Source organism: Cebidichthys violaceus, unplaced genomic scaffold (genome assembly GCF_023349555.1).
Source record: "Cebidichthys violaceus isolate CVI_PGR_0920_01 unplaced genomic scaffold, fCebVio1.0.p SCAF_13, whole genome shotgun sequence".
In the NCBI taxonomy this organism is placed as follows: domain Eukaryota; kingdom Metazoa; phylum Chordata; class Actinopteri; order Perciformes; family Stichaeidae; genus Cebidichthys; species Cebidichthys violaceus.
The window spans coordinates 8,569,595-8,586,329 of record NW_027176296.1 but is presented as its reverse complement, the minus strand read 5'-3'; positions in this window follow the sequence as shown (position 1 = coordinate 8,586,329).

Here is a 16,735-nt window from a genome sequence, read left to right as displayed (position 1 = left end):
CTCTTTCTCTCCCACCTCTCTGCTTTTTGCCCACCTCTCTCTCTTCCTGGGGCATCCCTTCCCAGCAGGGCAGGCCAGCAGACTAGGCACTGAGCGCTTTTGTGTCGCCACAGCCATTTGACTCAATGTGGGACAACATGGTTAATCACTAATCCAATTTTGGGGGCCCTGTGTGTCGGCAGGGTAGGCTCTGTGCCGTCGTCACACTTCATTAGGGCCATTACAGGCCATTTTCTTTTTTGTCTGCGGGTTAATGTTCTCAGTGACACACATTGAACACCTAGAGGGCAGGTAAGTAAGACAGTAGAGGGAGCTAGAGAGATGTAAGGGGCAGGGATTAAAACCCGGGATCTCCAAAAAAATTCAACCTTACAGTCATCTGATGAACCTAATTTTAGACGCCATTTGAATTCTGTTTACTGGCTTACAAATTAGCCAGCTAGAGTTACAAAAGTTTGAGTGATATCAGCTTAAATGTTAAAATATTGAATTTCAAAGTGCTATTTAGGTAAGAAGTGTTCAATTCTGAGTTCATATTTCTGAATATGTTATCATGTGCTCATTGCATGTTATAGCAACTCTTAAAACCATTTACACTCTTCTTCAACAGCTCTTAAGCCTGTTAACAAGTGCTCACAACCAAACTATTTGTGTATTGTGCAAAGAATGCTTCCTTCTTTCTCCGTCTCTGTCCCCCCCCCATGTTGTGCGACTGGGCCGATGATCAGATGGGTATCCTGGAGCTGGCGGTGCATCTGCTGTGACTATATCACAGAGCCTAATTGGCATGAAAAGAGCCACACAGAGCGCTAGCTTGCAAGCAGGCCGTCCTATTATCCCCATGGACATCTCATTTAGAGGGACTCATGCAGGGAACCCGAGCTCCGACTTGCATGGTTTAGCATCTTTGACAGGAACATGTCCTCCTGAAAGCTGCTTTAGTGACGCTTATTCAGAAAGCAGTGGGGCGTGCAGAGAGAGGAGGATATATATTTACAGGGACATACTCACAAGGGGCCTCATGTTTATGAGGAAGGTTTTATTCCTTGGTGGTTTGTGGGTTTTTCATGATAACAAGTTGGTGCTGAAACTGATTTAAAGGAAGTAAATTCTCAAAATAATGTCTTAAATGTGTACTAGTATTAGATTTTTCTCTTTTGTTCAGGTGTGAAACTTTGTTTGAGCTCAGTTCATACAAATACATGAAATGTATTGATGAATGAATTTTTATTTTTTTCATTTTAGTATGCTGTTTGACAATATTTGCATCTAAATCATCCTAAATCAAATCAGGTTGATGGAAATTGTGAAAGAGATTTGTGATGTTTTTTATTTATTGTATTTTAATCAGGCCAAGAATGACAAAAGTTTAAAAGTATATGTCATGGCTTTGATTAAGGTCATGAGTCAAAGTGAGTAATTCAAGCTTTTTGGGGGGAATCACTGTAATAACAAAATTGTAATATAATAGGGAAAAATACATGTAGCTTGAGAATAGAGTGCTCTACTGCTGGAGGTTGGAGAACACATTCATCTCCTGGTGTGGGATCAATAGGAGGCAGGGGGGCTGCTGAACAATTGATCCATTTCAGACTATGCTATCAGCTCAATGTACAATTCAATATAATTCACTGTGTTTACAATTTCACAGTATTGTAGATTTCTATTGTTTAGAAATGTGAGAGATTTACTTTTTTGTTACCTGTGTACCAATAGCTTCGGAGTTGACTCTCTTTTTTAACTTACATTTGCCTCTATTCCTGCTTTCTTGTCTCCCTGCATGCCTGTTTGTCCTAGAATTCACAAGCTTATCTGTATAATTTGTCTACCTTCATATATTTGCCATTGGCCTGTCTTAGTTTTCCCTCTTTTTTCTTGTCTGTCTGCTTAGCTAATTGTGCTTAAGGCCTGTCTTTCTGTTCGACTTCCTGTCTTCCTTTTCTTTCTCCTGTCTATATCTGCCTTCCTGAAGGTCCTGCCCAGCCTCCCTCTAGAATAGGCTTGCAGTACTTTAACACACTACCTCATTATCACGCGTAAATAAAGACGGATGGCCAGCGATATTCCTACAAATTTGTTTCCCATTACACTGGGGTCAGTGGTAATTGTGGCTGGCGCCCAACTCCCCTGAGTGTGCATACAGTTACATTCATATTACAGTTAATAAACAGGCGTCTAACAAATTGTCCTGTAACACCCCCCACCTTGGTGGGCATTTGTTCTCGGCGGTCAGCTACAGTAGCAGCAGTGAGAGGGAAAGCAAAGGAGAAAGAAAGGAAGACTATCTGGCTAATACCCCTGTCTTTTCTATCGCTCTATTACTCCTGAGAGGGCCATAGGGTCTACTTAGCCTATCCAGGCCTCAGGGGTTAGACCTTTGTGTTGAATGCGACATGATACATGTGAGAATTTGCATGTGTCCAATATGCACTACGCATGCAGAATAATTCAGAATTTCAGCGAGGCATATAGTACTGCAATCTTTTTTGATGTGTTTGTGCACGTGATGTTCTAACACTACTGAGTGCGTGAGATAATGTAAGGTATGCTACCAAATGAGAGGAAGTGTAAATGTGACAGTGTGGTTCTTGTTCTGTGCGTGTTTTTCTGTCTGTGCTGACAGGCAAGGACTTTTAAGTGCCTCCTTACTGCTGCCATTACATGAGTCCGCTAACCGCTGAAATGTTTCACACTGTTAAACACGGCAGGCCCCACTGTGGGATACAGTGGTCTGAAGGTGAGGCTTCAAAACGGTTTTCTGCAGCTAATAGCACATTGTATTTTATCTTTGGACAAACACATAAAATAAAATAAATAAAAGCCTAAAATCGTTTGACACAGCTTTCTGAAGAGTAGAACTTTGCCAAGAAATTTGGAAATGTTTTTTTGTCACTACAATTTCTTTTGCTGCTCAAACAACAAGTCTATTCAGTTCTGCATAGATACAATTAACTGATTATAGCCACAAAACACTTTCGCTTCCATCTCTGTACTAGATCCTCTGCCAGGGGTTTCCCGCAGTATTTTAACCACGACATGCAAAAGGAGATTTCTCAAACCTGAAATAAACTTGTTTCTCTTCCTAATTTAATTTAATCGACTGCACTGTGTCAACTGTACCAGGGTGAATGAAGCAAATACCATGAGTATAATAAAAAAATTGGTTATAGCCAGGAAAAATAGAGCTATGCCATCTGATGTTCAAGCGTTCGTCTTTTCTCTCAAAAACATTTTTTTATTAAAATAGTTTTGCACTTTTAATCAAAACTTTAAGATTTTTTTTGGTCTGTGTAACCACCAGTGTTGTAATGGAGAGCCTGTGAAGGAGAAGCGGGGAGGGTAAAGAGAGCTCTGTCTGTTTTTGTATGCTCCTGCGAGCTCCCATGATCCATTAGAGAGGCTGAGAATGAATGAACGAGCACTGCACCCGGAGAAAGCGCAGCAATAGTTTCTTCAGTTCCCACCTTATTGATTTCTGCAGGAAATATAGAACCCGGGGTGCAGAGGTAGAAGAGGGAGGACCACACTGATATTAAGTCATTTTCCCATCTTTTCCAAAAATCTTTAATCAAAGTTTAAGTGAAATACTAACATGCCACTTGACGTGACCTTTTAGCCCTGTTATGAATCACCTGTTTTTGAGCTGAGCTGAGTGACCAAAAGCGGTTAGAGAAAATTCCTAATCACAAATCGCTGCAAGAAAAAGAACAAGTTCAGTGGCAGAGTTAAATGGCCACTGAAGGGCTTGTTTGCTGTTGACCTTTGACAAATGCTAGACAACAAATCTATGTTTAAAGCACTCGCCCAACTGGATTCCTTTATAGCACTAAGTGACTCCTGGGAAGGACGAATCCTTCAAAAGTGACTCCCGCCCAAGCCAAAAAAGCTCTGCTACACCAAAACAAAAGAAGACACTTCCTGCACAAATATGGCTTCATGAAGGATGATATACTACAGGATGGGGGGTATACATCTACAGGAACGATGCAAACAGGCCGATTTGTGAGCATACGAGTTCCTGGCCTATAATGACAAATATGAAATCAATATAGTGACCTTAATTTGCCCAAAGCATAACTGTGATGTAGTACACGGTGTTTCGATTAAAGGAGGTATAAAAAGATGGTGTCTGTGTGTTTGAGGGCAAGGAGGCCATGCCCTTTTGAACCCTGGCGCTCACAGAGAGCGTGGCAGCCATAAAAGGAACAACCAGCCCTGTTTGGTCATTGAATAGGCTCCTTATGGCTCATGGGTAATAATGTCACGCCTCAAGACGTTTTTTAAAAAGAGCCGGCAAATGATAGCTACCAATGTGTTCCGCAACACTGGCAACATTATGGCAGCTGAGGAGAAAATATAATAGCTTGAATATGCTATGAATAACAAAACCTGTCAATACTCACCTCTAGAAGAATTGCTGATCAGACACAGTTCATGTAAAGTATTCATGTGTGTGAGTGAGAATTTATGATATGTGTCCCTATATAAGAGACTGTGTGCACTTTTGTGTGTTTGAAAAAAAATGATGAGGCGCAGTGTGTGTGTATGTGTGTGTGTGTGTGTGTGTGTGTGTGTGTGTGTGTGTGTGTGTGTGTGTACTGGATGGACAAAATGGCCATTTGAATTTCCATCCGCTGGAATTCAAACTTTTGTGATATTACACAGTTGTGTTTTCTAATTTAGTTATGAAAAAGATGTGGATCTAAATACATTTACAACTGTTGAGTTTCAGCTTTAAGTGTATTTGAGGATGATTGGGTGAACAGTCTGTCCCCTTCTATAAATGGCACCCCAATAGGACAATGCAGCCGGGAAGAGAAAGACAATAGGTGAAGCTGGGTGCAGAACAGGACTGGCAGAATGTCACCAGGGAAGATTGCTGATGTCTAGGGGATACTAAACAGGATGAATACATTCATTATTTAAATTTCTAAAATACATTTTGGTCACATAAGACAGTGAAAGTATGTATAAAAAAGATTGCAACTTCTATACTGATCATCTTAGTCAGCACTTTAACTAAATACAACTCAACACAATTCCTACTATTTGTGGACCATATTTTATGCAGAAATAACATTATATGTTATATTGTATGTTATCAAGGGTCAGAACCTCAATTGAGTTGCAAGTGTTTCGATCTATTTTGATCTATTAAGTATTACATTGCGTGTGCTCTGTGGTCAGTAAGCACTTGTATTCTGGTACATTACTTGAGTAGAAAATGTTTTTTTAAGGTGTGTCAGTCCAGGGACCTCAAAATTACAGGCAACATTGTGTGCCATGATTAGTGGAAAGTGCAGTACATTAACACCAGCTTTCACTAAAATAAACAAACAATAAATTAATTTAAGAATATTATCACTTGAATGGAGTAAAAAAGACACCACTTTAAAAATGAGCCTTTGGCTTTAACATATATAAAAGGGCAATTTCAATCTGAAAATGTTCTGTAATTTATTAACAAACCATTCACAGACTTGTTTTAGCCCAACACTACGGAGCTCGTCATAGAGCCTGTAAATGAGTCCATCTCGTTTAGCACTGCCCCTGGGCTGTTAGCAGCCGAGGGCAGAATGGCTCACACAATGGAGCCATTCGGTTAGAGCTTAGCCCTTAAAACAACACGCCACTCAATGATCCCAATGATCCTCCTGGAAAACAATGCCGGGACACATCGGGCAGGCCTGTGTGGGATGGAGGGTGGCAGGGGGACACTGATGCCCCCGTGGAGCTGTCCCATTGGGAAGACGTTCCCAACGGGACGGCTCTTTTCACAGCCTGACCTGGAAGCGAACAGCATGGTGAGGTTTGTAGGGGGTAAAACTGAGGGGGCTGGACTGCACAAATCATCTGTCTCAATAACTTCATTAAACCTGCAATGAGTGCCAGAATCTTCTTCTCTCAAAACAAATGAATATCTCGCTTGTTACAGACCAAGAAAAAGTATTGGGCAACTTGATTGATTGAAATCTCATTTAAATGTCCTGTTGTTTCTTTTTTTTCTATATTAAACAACTCAGAAAGCTAGCCATGCAGCACAGCTTCAACTCATCCTGCTCCAAAACAAGTCAACTGATTGTTTAAGCTACTGAATTTGATCAAAAACTGGCCCACAGACCTTGTGTAGTGAAGTGTTATAAAGCTTTACCTTCAGTTGGTGGTATTTATTTGGTAATGCTGCAACAGCAGAAGAAAAGATGAGTAGAGGAGAATATTTGCATGATTTATGTTGTTGATATTTTGAAGTTGAAAGTGTACTGGGTTACCAGTTGGGCATGCATAACAGATCATAGACTGAAAGTCATGTCTGGGCATCTTGGTCAATTTAAATATTCCTGTTTGTATTAGCCGTTTTTAGGAGGATAAAGAAAGAGTTAGCTTGAGAGACTGATTGAGAGAAAGATGTTACGAAAGAGAGTAATGTTTTGGGGTTGGGTGAAATTCAGGAGGACAGGGATAAAGCAGAGGCCCCCTGGGTCATAAATACCATAAGGCCTCCAGCATATTACCCAGTGCCAGGCCAATCTCTGTTCATTACCGCTCCACGCTACTCAGCACTTCATTTAAAACTCACATTCCTTTAATTAACACACACTGCTGGGTACAGATGAGCCAGTACAGAGCCTTGTCTGTCCCTTGCTTATTCTACTCACTCAATTCTGTGTCTCTGTCATCACATTTCTTTTGCGCTTCATTGTTTTCATCTTACTTGTGGCAATTTCCTTCTTAACTGGCTTCTTGGAATGAAAGTAACCGTGTCACTAACAAGATAAACTAAACATAAGTCCATGCTATTTTTCGAGGTACATTTTATAAACACAATTAGACTCCAGACACACTTTTTTGCTCTTGTGATAGTGATTAAAGAGTAGAAAGAAAGACGGCTGCATCAGAATCTGAAGAAACAGTTTGTCCAACAAATTGTATGTGGTAAATGCTTATCCATTTATTATATCAACCAATTACACTGCGGCAGAATTAGCTCCATTAGAGTACAAAAGGCGAGTATTTAAAGAACAAAATGCACATAATTTCTTTTTGCTGCACTCAAACCCTCACATAACCTTAAATCAACCGTCTGTGGCTGTTTTTCATGTTAAATGATGGCCATGAAATGATACACGGGGAACTACGTGATAGATACACAAGGCAGAAATGAAATTTGGATTGTTTTTATAATGTCCTAGGCATTCGTAAGACACAGGAAAAATTTGTCATTCATCTAAGCTCATATTGGTTTCACAATGCATCGCCTGCTGTTATTAAAGGAGTCTTCTGTGCAGCTTAAAGTAAATGATTCTGCTTCTATCACAGGCGCTTATGTGGATCAGATGATGCGTCTACTGATAGGTTTGTAATGGACTTTTCCTGTTCATTAACTGAGTTATAGCACCAGGATTTTATGCTTTGCAGTTCTAAATTGAATAATGCATCTCCACTGTTTAAAGTAATATTAATATTTTCAAAATCAATGTTAGTAAAATTTTATGTACACAGTTGTATTTGTTGATGGCCGGCCGCTGCAAATAAAGATACGATTTATGAAGGTGTGGGTCTCCTCTCTCTGTACTATTATCACAAGTGAAACGCAGACCATAAAAAACTTTAATTAAAATTTTAATTAACACAGGTAATCAATAGGGTGTAACATAACATCTCACATATTCTCAGTGGCATGGAGGAAAATATAATCAAACAAATACAGAGGGACCAAATATGATGATTTTATAGGCTAATAAGCTCAAGGTAAGTGTGGCAGGACGAGTGGGAATGTCAGACTTTTTTTTTCCCTGTGGTGTTTGGTAATGTGCTGAAGGCTTCACTGCATCTGTTTGTTTTTGTCTATTTAGTTTGTATTCTGGATTTTCCACTAGAATCTATACCATCTTTTAAACTTTTCCTAATAGATCATGGCAATCTAAATGAACCACTTTGAATCAGTCTGCCTCCTGTCATATGCCAGTTGATAACTCCAAAGGTGTCTCTTGAATCAGAACCTGCATGCTTTTGGTCTGGTTTTGAATACATGATTATACAAAGTTGCAATCAATTAACAAGCTGTGAAGAATGGTGTGTTAAAGACAGAAATTGTTTACAATCCTGTTTACATTATAATCCTCAAGAATTGTGGATTTTTCTTTATAATTCAATCTTTTTTTCTTCTGCCATGATCAAAACAAAAACTGTATATTGTTCATCACAACCAAAGATCTATCTCAATCCCATTAATCACATTATGTATTAGGTACTACTTTTGCCAGAGGTTTTACAAAGAACAAATAGAAGCACACCACTGTTGCAGTCAGTAAACTCTCTGACTCTACTGAGTAGTGATGTGGAGGGAAGAGAGAACTTTTAATTGCTTCAAGCATATATGCAGTAATTTTGCCCATCTTTGTCCAAAGCTCAAGAGACTACAGATATATAGCTGATCTTCTGCGTTCAGATCAGTGTTAAAGCCGTCATAAAGCCAACAAGCAGTAGTGGATGGCAGATGATGGTGGGAATCATCCATGAATCTACTCTACCATACCATTCTACCATTGCTGCCAACATTTAACAAAAACATTTATTTTTATCTTTTGATCTTCATCTAGATGTATCTACTGGTTAAAGAATGAATAACCACGGTGAAACAGACAAAGCAGACCACAAAATAGACCATAAAATGAAAGTGAAATCGCTGAAAGTAGGTTTTTATGGAGCTGAAATATTTTAGGTTGGATTTATTATAACAATGTCACATAATGTTTCATTGACAGATGTTAAATAATTAAGAATACCACATAAAAATACTTTAGGCAGTCAGATAGAAGGAGAGCATTAATACTGGTAAAGCAGACAAACTCTAGGTTACGTATCCTGTTAGGGATTGAATGGAGCTGGACTAAAGCATTAATGTTGAGCAAAGAAGGACAAAGCAAGTGAAAGAACAAAAACAGAGTGAACGAGAGTGGTGGAGGGAGAGTATTAGGGTAATAGCGCCTGAAGATTGTGTGCCACTGTCATCTCTCCTCTCTACCATTTATCTCTCTTTCTTCTACTTTTGCAGAGGTAATCTCCCCCACAGCCTGACGTAGGCGTACCTCAGCTCAGCCACACAATAAATACACTGGATTGGCCACAAAATGGGAATTGCATACAAGGCTATAAAGCAAATTTCAATCAAGCTCCATAGGCCTTTTTACATTGTTATGGAGGGTAGGTACACTTGTCGATCCTGAGATTGTTGAAATAGTGAGCGACTAGGGCTCAGCCAGAAAGTGATTTACTCAAAGCTGAAGACACTTTGGGGCCAACCATATTTTACTTTCTCTAAAATCTGTGATTGCACCATCATGGGATTGGCTATATATAAATATATATATATATATATATATATATATATATATATATATATATATATATATATATATATATATATATATATATATATATATATATTAGTGCTGGGCAAGTTAACGCGTTAATTAATTAACGTGCAACAATTATATTACCGCAGTTGTTTTTTTTTATTATTAAACGGACATTTTTAACACAAGAACCGGACAGCGGGCGGTGAACAGCTGTATTTGTGGCGTCTCCCAAACCAAATGTTATTGCACTTTTGTTTATATAGCAGTACTTTTAAAATAAAAGTGCGCAATACACTACTTTTGAATTCATTATTGAACTTTGCACATAACAATGCGATTAATCGCGATTAATCACATAAAAATCATGCAATTAATCGCGATTAAAAATTGTAATCGTTGCCCAGCACTATTATATTTAGGTTTTTCTTTCACTCATTGAGGTTATGACGAAAACGGGATCTCTTCTACTTGCGCAAAGTATACAGTATGCGCCAGTGGCGGACCGTGCATTTTATACTTGGGCCTTCTGTGCTGTCCTACTAGACTTGAGCCATCGCCTAATAAGCTCATTATGACGCCACAGCTATGGTTATTTGTTTCTAGGGTTGTAATAATACACGTATTCGTATTAAACCGTTCGGTACGAGGCTAAAGAACCGAACAATACGTTTGAATAATACTAGTGCATTTGGAAAATACAGAAGCCTAAATTGTGGTAAATATAATGTTTTCGGTGGACGGCGCTCACGTAACAGACAACAGGCTTTGTGACCTCTGAACCCGGAACAATAACAAAAAACAGCTGAGGCTGCGGCATCGCGCGTGTCTTCAGGGGGGCTAAGCTAACTAGCTTAACGGGGAAACAACAGACCGAACAGATTCAATTGACCGGACAATAACCCTGCACATGACGGGATGCTTCGTAATTAACGGACAATGCATATAGTCCAAATCAATGTAAATTAACACAATGACAAGAAAAACTCACACTAAAAAAACTCACACTACTGCAGATGTAAAGACTCAAAATCAGTTAACTTACCACAGCTGCTCTTCACTTAAAAAGTCCACTCAGGTCTCTCCAAACGTTTTCAAAAGCACGTAACTTGTGCGTGTCCTGTCGTGTAGCTGCCTTGGTTAGCGTAGCATAGCTCCAAACACCAAGAGCTCAGTTGCAAATGAAACACATACTTAGCCATAAAATGTGCAACGCTTCTCCACCACTGTCAGCCAGAAATACCGTTCTACAAATCCTTTTCCATGCTGGGTCAGGGCTGCTAGCTGTGGGCTTGACCGACCCTTTGATAAGATGTCCAGCTTTTCTGGAAATGTCCTTTTCCAGAAATCCATTTAAAAATGCTAAAAATGTCATAACTTCTTCCATATGTTTCAACTTGAACTCTTAGTAAACACTAAGATCTGCTTGCTAGCTTTCTGTTTGACAAAAGTCACGCTGGCCCACTGACCAATCACGGCGCACCTTAATGCTGACATACTTAGCAGGCTACCTGGGTAACTCTGGCACGTCAAAGAATACGCCCAACATGTCAAACTAAAGATCTGATTGGTTGAAGACGATGACAATCAACAATATCGTCCCCATATACTTTAATCTGCAAGGTCTACCTAGAGGACCTCAGGCCTCTCTCCTTACATAGAGAAATAGAGGCTGAATCTGATTGGATAAAAGCTCTACTTAAAACAAGCTGCGCTGGAAGCAGCGCTGCAGGCTGGAAGCAGAGCAACAGAGGAAGACAGGATCTGTGCAATGAGAAAGTGAGCTAATGGGAAAAAAAATCGTAATGCTTGTAGTGTATTTGTGAAAAATTATAAAATTATAAAAAAGCTATAACTTTGTGATTCTGTTTAGGCCAGCAGAGAAGGCTTAGCTGGCCCTGACGGCCCACCACTGGTATGCGCAGACGGTAAGAAAATAGCAGCCATCGGTGAAAATACTTTTTTTCAACACGCCCTATTCCCTGGACGGTAAAGCATCATCGGGTCATCATCGATCTAAGCAAATACAGCATCGAAGTTTCTAGCCTTTATTGTTGAAATTAAATCTCTGCGGCGAGGACTGAAAATATAAAACAATATATTGAGTTAATATATAGGCACGACCAGCTGGGAGGAGACCCCAAGGGAGCCCCAGGACCAGGTGGAGGGACTATATCTCCAAACTGGCCTGGGAGCGCCTCGGGATCCCCCAGTCAGAGATGGCTGATGTTGCCCGGGAAAGGGAAGTTTGGGGTCCACTGCTGGAGCTGTTGCCCCAGCGACCCGATCCCAGATAAGCGGGTGAAGATGAGATGAGATGAGATGAGATATTGAGTTAAAAGTAGATTATTAATCTCCATGTGGAAATTCTATTCTGACTCTCATACCTCCCCAAGAAGGTCAGAGGTCAGGTTCTGCTGCAGAACAACACCATAAAGCTGGCAGGCTGTCTGTGTCTCTTGACACATCAGCAGAAAGCAGAGTACCATGATCCATGCAGAACCATTACATTTCCAATTTTACCTTTTATGAGTGGATGTTGATTCATCCATGTAGACAACATAACATGATCATGGGAACCAACAACATGGAGCAAAATTCAACAAAAAACAAACAATGTATGTATATCTTTTTCTTTTTAAAATCTGCATCACATATTTATCAGAATTTGTAGCTCCTGCGTTAAGACACTTTAAGTTTACTTGTATTTCTGTAGAATTTTGTAACCTTTAGCCTTTCCTCCAGCTGTGTTGTCTCAGAGTGTGTAGGTATGTGTCAGGCAGTGAGTGTCAGGAATGAGCAGAGCAGGTATGTGTGTGTGTGTGTGTGTGTGTGTGTGTGTGTGTGTGTCAAACTGTGATAAAAGGCCTCGCTCTCTAGACCTCAGAGTAACCTAGTGATGACAAATAGTTTTCCTCTCTCTTCCTCTCATCACTGCCCTCGACCCTAACTGAGAATTTAATCTGCAAACAGCTCGATTTGATGGGCAAATGTTTGCGCAGTTTCAAAAGGGTGTTCAGGCTGAATATTTTAAGTAAATGTTTGCGCAGATGTTTCTATTTTCTGCTTTATTTCTCTCTGTGACAATCTCTCCACATTTTTGTCTCATTCACTTTCCTCCGGGAAAAAAGGTTCTCATTGAATACTATTTCCTCTCTGTTTTTTGTTGTTGTAATGAAATGAGAGCAGTTCCATTTGTTGTAAGAGTTTTGTCCTTGCAGGGGGAGTTAGTAGCTTCTCTGTGTTGATTTTCATGCAAGTATAGAGCACAGATGGTATAACTCTCTGTGGAAAAACTGGCATGCTCCTCCTCTGTCCCCGGTGTCAAACTTGCTGGCTAGCTTTCCAATGAACAGATTTTTTACTGCTCACATCTAATAAATATTTAGGATTAACTCAATGAAACGATGCAAACACAAATGAAATGTATTTAATGGGCATCCTGTCCATTGGAGGAGTTTCAACAGGGCACCGTTGAGGTGTGAAATGGCTACAGCAGGCAATATAACACTCACACGGTCTCTCTCTCTCACTCTGTGTCTTTTTGTCTCTCGCTCACACACTCTCATACACACACATACACAAGGAAAAAAAAGCACCTAATATTTTCTGTCAGCAAGATTGTGCATACCCCCAACCTTCAAATAATTTACTGCCGTGTGTCTACAGAGTGTTTGGTGCAAAAGTGTCACTAAATCTCAGCCCTCAAAGTCAAACGTCAGGTAAACCACAGAGAAATAATGTTTATTTTCTCTTAGCCCTGGCCCTGTTCTTAACCATGCTGTCAGAACACCAAGAGCTCATATATCTCACAAATTCCCCCATGATCTGTACAAGTAGCCTTTGAAAAGTGACTGAGAACAAAATACAGCTGATTCTTTATTGCGTGTAAGTCTTTAGACAATGACACACAACTTTTACCTTATTCCAGAGAAGTATTACAAGTCCTGATCATCCTAATAAGATACCTGATTAACTGAGCTAATAAGGCCCTGTTCAGATCTGGCATTAACAAGCGTCTTGGGTGATCCGATTAAAAGTGGACAGCTTTCAGTGCAGATGTGAACGCGCCAAAGACGCATTGAGGGTGCATTGACATCCGATCGCTCAGACCACATTCGGAGGTGGTCTGGGCCGCATTAGGCCAGATTCTTTTAGCAGTCTGTACGCAAATGTGTCCTTGGTCACATTGGAGGACCGCTTCCTCAACTGACATGGGGGCATTGATGTTGTGTTGCTCGAGCTCACCAGAACGACACTCCACTTTCTCCAAGTGAAGTGATAGAATATTCCCAGTTTGCATAATTTGGTTGACATTCATATACACTTTTTGTCTGATGATTGATTCAATGCGTCAATGCATTGAGTAACACGCAAAAACATTCCACCTTAAAAGTTGTTGTTGGAACCGGGAGGTGAGATCACAAGTGGTCACTTGAGGCACATGTACAGACACATTCTAATGCCAGATGTTAACTGATGTACTTAGAGCTGTCCACTTTTGGTTCACCCAAAACACATGTTAATGCCGGGTCTGAATAGGGCCTTAGTGCAACACAGTGCATACAGTGTAGATGTGTACTAAACATCTATGTACCTCCAGGTCTTTTCATCTCTGTCAGTTGGCAGCAGCTTGAAAAATTAATGTGTATTTTTTATTTATAACTGATTTATTGGAACTTCACTTTTGTCACTGCCGGCCTCATCTTGACTGCCACAACATGGATGACATTCAGCAGTCCTCAAAGGACACAGAAACACCAAAGAGTGCAACATCTGTTCACGTTATCACCCAAACTGATATTATATCCATAGGCTATTTTTTCTAATCAGGAAAAAATGTGTCTTGGTATTTTCATCAGTCTTCAACAATAAATTATAAGTTCCAAAAGATACTTCAAATAAACTAGAACCAAATTGCATTTAACTGCATTGCTTTCTAAATACTGCTCCATGGTCCGTGAGTAGACTGCGCGAGCATGCATGCACAAGTGTTATGGTGCTATATTTGTGTGTATCTGTGTGTTTGAGGCACATTGATGACAGCACCTGAGGACACACACCAAACTATTCTCCCGCTCTCTAAATGATTATGTCTGCTTGTGCTTAACCCCCTCAACCCTATTCACCACTTTAATAGAATTTCTCAACCCAATCCGACGCCCTCGCTACCCACCCCCATAACCCAATAGCCTGCACCATTTCACTCAAAATCCCAATATCATAAATGCATTCACACAAACACTTTGCACACAGAGAAAGAGAGCTAAACAGTAACAGAGAGGCAGTAGGAAGAAAGTAAGAGGGACAGACAAAAAGCAAGCAAGTGGATGCAAACACCTCAAGCACACCCACAGCCCACCCTCCACCGCGGTCATACTTGTTCCCACTCCTAAAGATTCACAATGGGGCATTCTCTAATAACAAATCATTTCTCTCAAAGTATGCTTTTTAATCTGGCCATGCTTGACAGGGCCCATCCTTTCCGCTGAAGGGGAAGACCACTTAGAGGCCAGGCCAATAAGGCCCAGCAGCCCCGTGGCCTGACTGGGGTGATTTGTCAGGCCCCTCCAGCGCGTCTATGGTGGTCACACCGATGGATTTATCCCAAGGTAAATGGAGATAGCCCTCACCGGCCGCGGGCCCGGCACTCTGATTACAGACCCTCTCCTCGAGTTGCATTGATAGATGTTGCTTGTGTTTATCTATTTACAATGCCACTAAATCTGTGAATACAATGTAACACGGGCAGAAGGGGTACGACTCTGGGTGCTGAGTGAGAGAGGGAGCGAGGCCTGCATGGTTTGATTTATGCTATGCTATGCAGAGCAATAGAGAGACAGCACAGATGAAAGGTCTGGGATGAAACAGCTCGGTGGGGCGGAGGTTGTGGTTTTGCATTGGGGTCAGAAGGGCGCTAGGATGAATCTCATGCATTTCTCACACTGGGTGCTGTCCACCATGCCATAAGAATAACAAACACGCAGCAAAAGGAATGAGGGGAGCGTTTCAGGCACACAGGGGAAAACAGAATGTACTTTCGCGACAACAATGTGGAGCCAATCGGAGATGCACGGTGGTGAACATTTATCCCAGCGCTTCCACATCTATGGTGAAGAGTAATTCCATCCAGGGACAATCACTGGGATGGCTCTGGTTCAGACAACCTCTTCCATCTCATTCCCATCCAACCGACCTAAACCAGCCCTGCTCCACAGCCATGTAGAGAGCACCTTCCTTGTGTTACCACCAGCCATGATAAGAATGAGTTCAAAGGATTTTCTACCTTTGTCTGTCCGACTCTTAAAACCAAGCAGCAATAATGAAATCACCACTGAGGATACTTGTGGATGAGGCTTATCAACATATTGATCTACAAAATACGGCAAAATAAAGTAAGCTGCAAGGATTGATACATTACATACAGTATAACATAAGTTCCTGTTTCTGGGAAACAGTTCCATGAATGCAAAGAACAATTCTTCTCATTCTCTGTGAAGTGATGATGCAAGGTTGCACTGTGGCTCTTTTGAAATCTAGTGTCCTACTGGCACACATGTTTCCTGGATTTCTTTCAAAGGCAAGTAAGGATGGCGAACAACAAAAGTTCTGCCTTGATGGGAATGCACATTTTGACAAACAAACATTGTGTTAATGTGTTGTTTGAAACATGTAAGCCATAATAAATAAGTTGGAGTTCACCAAACCCATGAAATTGTTTCTTATTCTTGTGTTTGCTGATACAGTCTTTCAGTACATCTCTTGTGAATGACATGAATCCAAGAAAAGTAAGTAAGTAAAAAGTAAGTAAAATGTATTTATAAAGCACTTTTCACAGACATTAGTCTCAAAGTGCTTAACATGAGCAGAATTACAAACAAAAAAGGACAATGTGACCATATAAGGGCAAACAAAAAGTACAAAGGTAAAACATGGTTTAAAAGCAGGCCTAGGACATGATTTGTTATCCAAACACCAGTTTAAACAGGTGTGTCTTGAGCTGATTTTTGAACGAGGACTATGAGGTGGGTTACAATATTGCTATTACAATAGCTGCTTCATAAAGTTCACATACATTGTAGGAAATGACTCACTCCTGTCTGACTGAAAGGAATGTCTCTTCTTCTCCTCTGTGGGGCACAGTGATAATGACCCTGTTGTACCAATATCATTTAAGCCTGTTGAGATCCAGCTGTCACACCTCAAATCCAATAAGATATAAGAATCAGACTTCATAGGCATCAACAGTGGGATCATCGTCAGCAAGAATAGCCACTAGACAGCTGATATCCCACCAGTCAAAGGAAGCTCCATCATGTTTGATCTCAACCAACTAGACTGCTATAAGAGTAGGCGCCCAAGTTGTTCCTATCCACAGT